At 43.9% G+C, this 6,640-nt stretch overlaps 1 protein-coding gene across 4 annotated transcripts in view; it reads right to left on the bottom strand.

The window, feature by feature from the left end:
- arhgap36 (Rho GTPase activating protein 36) overlaps positions 1–6,640 on the bottom strand; it is a 58,992-nt gene that overhangs the window by 29,001 nt on the left and 23,351 nt on the right. The window contains exon 1 of one of the 4 annotated variants that reach the window (XM_023422712.2): positions 5,133–6,163. The exons of the other annotated variants lie outside the window; for them this stretch is intronic. The gene's annotated coding sequence lies outside the window, so the exon portion shown is untranslated. Of the gene's footprint in view, positions 1–5,132; positions 6,164–6,640 lie in introns of those variants that run through there. 4 annotated transcript variants of the gene reach the window in all.

Here is a 6,640-nt window from a genome sequence, read left to right as displayed (position 1 = left end):
CTGCACACACAATATTTGGTTTAATAATATTCAGAGTCCAGATTATTAGAGCTCCCAACTTCTTTTCTTTCCAAACAAGAGTTGCACAACAGGGCACCCTGGGAACTACTTTATCAAATTGTCCAACAACACAGGACTACTTAGACGACTGCCTGCTGAAGCTGGAAACTCAAATTTCTCATTTGGCACAGTCCGCTGCGAAAATCACGTTAGGAAAACACTCAACTCTCCAGATGATGCTCGAACAGACCGGCCTTTCATGTTCCCCCGCTGCGAGCTCCAACTTCCACCCTCCGTCACAGGATATCAAGTCACCGTGTAGATGATATCGCTTTGCACCTCGATGCATGAATCGTTTCTGGAACTTAAGTGTGAAGTGTGAGACAAATTTCCACAAAGGGAATTTAAAGTATTTCCTACTCGTGTACAGTTTTACCAAACAGCAACTCAAATTCTACGTTCAACACAAGATCTAAAATGATCAGACACTTCTATGTCGTCTACTTCTACAACATTCACCTTCTTTAACCCAGCCACACATTCTTCATGAGGCTTCAGGCCATCGGTCATGAATGCATGCAAAACAGATCCGTCAGCCATCAGCTTTCCCATTGATACGCTGCGATCAGTCACTTGTGCCGAGTCACTCTTGCTTCAGATAATAATGGATTTGCTTTACTCATGTGTGGATAATGTGCCGCGTCCGGCGTCGTTTGGCTCCTTTGTTGCGTTCGTTTTTTTTAATGGTGAAAAACATTTCAACACGCTGTAATTTAATACCCACAATACACCAAGACTGTGGCGATGCGATACATTTTTTGACCACACTGGTGTGGTTTGTGAAAGCCCGCCCTGACTCCCGGGGGGACTCTAAAGAATAGATTCAACAATCTTGAGTCCGGATCTCCCTCTTTAGATTTTCTGTCCCCTTGTGTGGCTTTAGTCAATACCAGGAACTAGGGAAGGGAGACAATTAAAACCGCATGACAGACAAACCACACAGGAACGGACGGAGGAAAGGGGAGTACAGTGAACCAGAACTACACTTCACAGAAACAGACGCATTTCTGCGAGCTTGAGAAAAGACGTGGTTACATTCGAGTCCTTGAGATAACGAGGCAATTGCTATGTTAACTGATGTCTCATTTAAGCACGACCACAGAATCTGATACTCCTGATGACCTGGCCATCTAGAAAAGTGGCCTAGAAATGAAGTTAAGTCGTCCAGGAGTAGTTCCAGAAGTTCAAGTGCGACTCATTTACCACATAGACCCCCCCTCTCCTTCCCAAGCCGCGACCGACCGTGATTATCTTGTGGTTGTATCATCAGCACAAAAAGATGAACAACTGCATTTGAAAGAAAATGATAGGAACAACCACATTTTTAAAACCCTGTTGGTCGCTTCCCTTGCTAACGCTAGAGGAAGCAAAAAAAAGAAAAAAGAAAATATTCAGCAATTTACATCATTGCCCTCCTCGCCCCTCCTCCAACAGCAACAGGGTCGAGATCATGCTTTTCGGCCGAAAACTATTTGGTTTTTAATGTGCTAATGTTAGCTCGCCAATATGCTAGCTAACATAAGGCATGTTTACATAGAAAGCTATAGTGTAAACACATCACCATGAAAATTACAAAAAGGATGAACCTCAAACACCTTTGCTTTCCATCACAGTATTTCATTATCCTCGTCTCCTTCTTGCACATAAACATTGAAGTCTTTCCGAGTCTGATGATGCCGTGGTTCGAATTCAAAAACGCATCATTTCCAGGGCGCCGATGACAGCGGAGCCTTAAAATGTGTTCGCGCCGTCACAAGCTGATGTTCACAAAGCAGCAACTCTTCTCTTCAGAGAAGGAGACGAGGTCTGGACGGAAACAGGTCACCGATCAAGGTGAAACCCCATTTGTTAAATTGCGGTGAGATGAGGCGACATGCTAATGCTCAAACAGGAAGGAGACGCTGGCGGGAGGACTCGGGGGACTCGTCATACATACAAAGCAGCATCTGCTTAAACCAACTGTGTTCACACTTGTGTGTGTGTGTGTGTGTGTGTGTGTGTGTGTGTGTGTGTGTGTGTGAGTCTGCACCGGAGTCTTTTGGACACTTGAAATAAAGCCAATTGTGAAATTAAGATTTACCGTTATAATATCCTCAGTGTTTGTTACACTGCATTAAACATGAGCTGAAAAATAAAAATGCATTAAAAATGTGTGTTTGCGATGCCATGACGTGTTTGCGTAAGGTCTGTGTGTTTGTGGCCCTCGCCTGATGAAGTGATAAAGTAAAAGACTTGCACTCTGATCGCTAACAGATGCTTCAGTCTCTCTCCTCGCCTCCCGTCAGATCTCTCTCTCTCTCTCTGCCTCTCATTTCCCTGCCTTTCCCTCTCCGTTTCCATCTCTCTCTCTCTCTCTCTCACCTTCACCTCTCCATCAAGCTGCTGCTAATGTGTCTGTGTATAATCATCTCTCCCATGGGTGCTTGTGTTTATGCCCCCCCACGCTTCTCATCATTAACATCAGTGTCCCCACTTCTTGGCAAAACAGTTCAAGTGAGACAGATTACCACCGCCGCTCCTTCTCTTTCATTTGCAAAGGGTGATGATGAGGTCATTTATTTTCCCTAAATTATCAGAAAGTTTTAACTGTTGCCATTTGGAGACTAGATTCCTGCAGGTGGGAGTGAGGGTTTAGGTGAAGACTTCAACACAACACTGGAGTCAGACCACATGATATTTGTGTTTTTGTCAGATTAACTGATCATAAAATCATAAGTTCTTCCCAAATCAGATCATTTCTGAGACACGCAGCACGACATGTGACTGGTGAGGAGGGAGCAGGAATCCTCCTCTTAACTCATGTTCGATTTATTTCCCGGTTCCCAACATACAGAATGTATGGATTGGTCATTAACAAGCTGATATTGATTAATCTTGCCTCCCTGTCTCCTTCAAATTACTGTTATATTCTACTATTTTCATGTTGCGTCATATATTTTGAGGTAACTGCCCAGTGACATCAGAGACTGGGATTTACCACCTGAAGCTGAACACCTCAGGTAAGGAAAGAACGTGAAAGAAAAAACGCTCCCGTCTTGTACTGAAACTCACTTTTAACTTTGTGATTAAAAACAGGTTTTTATGGTGCCTCAGTTATTGTTTTGCAAGAATGGACACTGCAGGTAAAAAAAAACCACATTCGTCAAAGATTTCCACTGTTGAAAACTGGGAGGAGTCTCGACAACAGGTCTTTGTCTTTGTCTGCTATGATACAAAACACGGGAAGAGAACAAGCGACTGTGGCGCTCATTTTAAAAGCCCCGTGTGCTTCATGGTGGGATCTCTCCTGGGGCTGATGATGTGTTATATTATCTGTATTTACAGAAGCATGAAATCAAGATTCCCTAACCTAACTCCTACATCATTCAAATCAGTGATGCCATGTTAAAGCATCAGAGTTAAAACTGACCAAACAAACCGTTTCCCATCTCCCCACTCTGCCCTGTGAAGGCTTTGCTGCTCCGCTGGCGAGGGACAATGAAGTTTACTGAAGGCTCTCTCTCTCTCTCTCTCTCTACCACGTCTGTATTAAACTAAAAATACATCACTAATGCAGAAACTGACCTGCTTCTCCCTCATGCTTCATTTCTTCACATCAGCGCTGAGGAAACACTCCAGGAAGTGTTGTGAGGGAAGCACAAGTGAATAAAGCTCGTACAGGGACGAGTTATTTTCCGCCACACATGCATGAGAGCGGAGGAAGGACGAGCCGACTTTGGAAGTTCATTAAGCATTCATTACAAGAGGTTTATTATCACCCTTGAAAACACGACCATGTTTCTTTTACGCTTTGTCCTCCCGCTCATTATCTCGGCCGACGGACACATAAATAACGCTGTCACTTCCTGCTCAACGATTCCTCTCTAATGAGAGAACATTATCTTCACATCATTCAGCTCCACGTTGTGTTTTCATCAAATTAATTAGGAGCGGCGGCTGCTCTCATTAGGATGCTCTCGAAAAGAAACACATCACAACTGAGGCCTCAGGCGCATTAGTATGCAAAAGGTACTCACTCATTTACGCACACACAAACACACAAACACACACACACACACACACACACACACACACACAGGCAACAATAACAGGCCCCTTGGCAGCACTAAAGTCTTCAGGCTGAGCCACTGACACGAGTCTTGCGTCGACACAGCAGCTCTATTGTGTCACTTCTGACTAAACTGGCACTGCGCACGCACACACACACACACACACACACACACACACACACTTTTTTGGGGATGACACAGACTCTCTTGTCTGGAATTCAAAGTTAGGTCAGAGGATGAATAATGATAGAAGTGGATTAGTGGGATGATGCCAAATGCTTACAGTTGGTGCAAGTGTGGTGTGTTTTTCTGTGTGTGTGTGTGTGTGTGTGTGTGTGTGTGTGTGTGTGTGTGTGTGCGTGCTCCACAATGAAAATGTTCATATTTTAAGCAGGAAAGCAACTAAATTAAAAAAAAAAGTTTCATTTAAAACAGAATGAAATTTCCTACATTTTTTCTTTGCCACAAAATACAACAGTCAACTTTGAGTTAGTGTAAATCACCTTTTACCTGTAAACAAGTCTTATTAACTTCTTTCTCACCAGAATATGTGCAGATTCAAACATTTACCATGTGAGATTTCCTTCTTTCGGAGGAAAGTTCGGCCTCATTTTGGAGGAATTAATTGGGCAACCTTGTTTACCGTCTTTAAAAAGCCTGAATTAATGGTGTTTACAAAGTTGAGCATCTGTCTAATTTTAGCAAACAGAGCTCCCATGAGTGTTAGAAATAAAAGTCTCACTTTCTGCATAAAATATAACTTTTGGAAACAAAATTCCTTTAACAAATCAATTCATTCAATATCTTATCACAAAAATGTTTAGATGTTTCTTCAGTGTCTGAATATTTTTCTGAGCTTTCTGGTTCAGACACACACACACACACAAACTGAGATAATTCCCTCATCCATTAAATTTTTCACACTGAATTAGACAGATAAAAGTCACACAGCAAACAGTGTCAGCTAAGAGACACACACACACACACACACACACACACAGTCTGTATAAGGGTGTCACTTACTCTCAGTTAAAATCCCCTGCAGTCGCTCGCTGCAGATTTCTCAGCCCCGTTTATCCAGACTTTGGTCAGAGTCACGAATGCATCTCCACACTGGGCTGAATGAGCGGACGAGCAGTTAGAGAGGCGAGTGAGCGAGAGAGATAGAGACAGAGTGTAAAAGGGAGAGGGGGAGGGAGAGGAGGGGAAGGTTGGGGAGGGCTGAGCAGTCAGTTAGATTAAGCGGAGGAGGAGGAGGAGGAGGAGCGCCGCGCACTGACTTGACTTCCAGGAGCTGAGAACATAAAACACAAGAGAGAAGGAAGGAGAGAGAGGAGGGAGGGGAAGGAAAGAGGGACCACAGTGGGAGGGAAGGATGGAGGGAAGGACTGAGAGGAGAAATTAAAAGAGGGAGAGAATGAGGGAGAAGGTGAGGGACATAAGGTGTTAGGAGAGGAGAAACTACATATGAGATTGGAAAAGAGGCAAAGAGCCATGAAGGGAGAGAAGAGAAAGAGAAGAGAAAAGGAGAGGTGGATGGTGAGAGAAGGGAGTGGAAAAAGGGAGTAAAAAGAGGCTGGAGGGGAGGACAGGAAGAGGTAGGAAGTGAGAAAATGAGGCAGGATGCAGAGAAGGCAGAAAGGATGGAGTGAAGGAAATAGATAAAGAGGGAAAGTAGGAGGCAGGGAAGGAAAGAGGGAGCAAGAAAGTTGAGGGAAGCAGAGAAGGAAGAAAAGGAGGTAATTAACAAGAAAAGGAGGCGGGAGAGAAGGTTGTAGGAGGCAAGAAAAAGAAAGATGATATAAGCAGGTAGGAAGGGAAGAGAGTGAGGAAATGAATTAGGGAAGTAAAGGAGGAAGAAAGAGGGAACAGAGGTATAAGAGGATGGCTATAGGTAACGAAAGAACGAGAAAGGAGTAAGGAAGAAAAGAAGGAAGGAAGGTAATAAGGAGAGAAAAGAAAGGAGGGATGGAATGAGAGGAGGGACAAAAAGAAGATGTAATTAAGGAAAATGAGGTGAGGAGAGAAGGAGGTGGAAGGAAGAGGGGTAGGAGGGAGAGGAAGAGGGGAACCGGAGGAAGAGAGAGAAGGAGGAATGGAGAGGGAGAGGTAAGGAGTGTGGGAGAGTGTGAGTGGGAGGAGGATTAAAACGACGGGATAAAAGCTCTATAAAAAGGACGGACAGGAGAGACGGCGCTGAGAGGGGGAAGGAAAAAAAAGGAAAGAAGTAGCAGCAGACGAGGAGGAGGAAAATGGTGCAGAAAAAAACTGGAAGGAAACAAAGAGAGAAGGAGGAAGAGGTGAGAAAGACAGAAAGAGAAGAAGAAGGAGGAGGAAGGAGGAGTTTCCCCTGGTGGAGTCGAGTGAACGGTCAGTATTTAGCATATTTAAATGCAAATGAGCATCAAAAATACAACTGTAAAAGTAGCAGTAATTATTATGTAGCCGCCTGCGGACAGTGGAGAAAGATTCAAAACAGAAACTCTGACTTGTTATCACATACAGCAACATTACTAGTAATTTGAGGCCAA

The sequence above is a fragment of the Seriola lalandi genome, unplaced genomic scaffold (genome assembly GCF_002814215.2).
Source record: "Seriola lalandi dorsalis isolate HSWRI2012SDOR001 ecotype SW California unplaced genomic scaffold, Sedor1 jcf7180002054684, whole genome shotgun sequence".
In the NCBI taxonomy this organism is placed as follows: Eukaryota; Metazoa; Chordata; class Actinopteri; order Carangiformes; family Carangidae; genus Seriola; species Seriola lalandi.
Note: the sequence above shows the minus strand (reverse complement) of the source record. Positions and strands in the feature narration are given on the sequence as shown.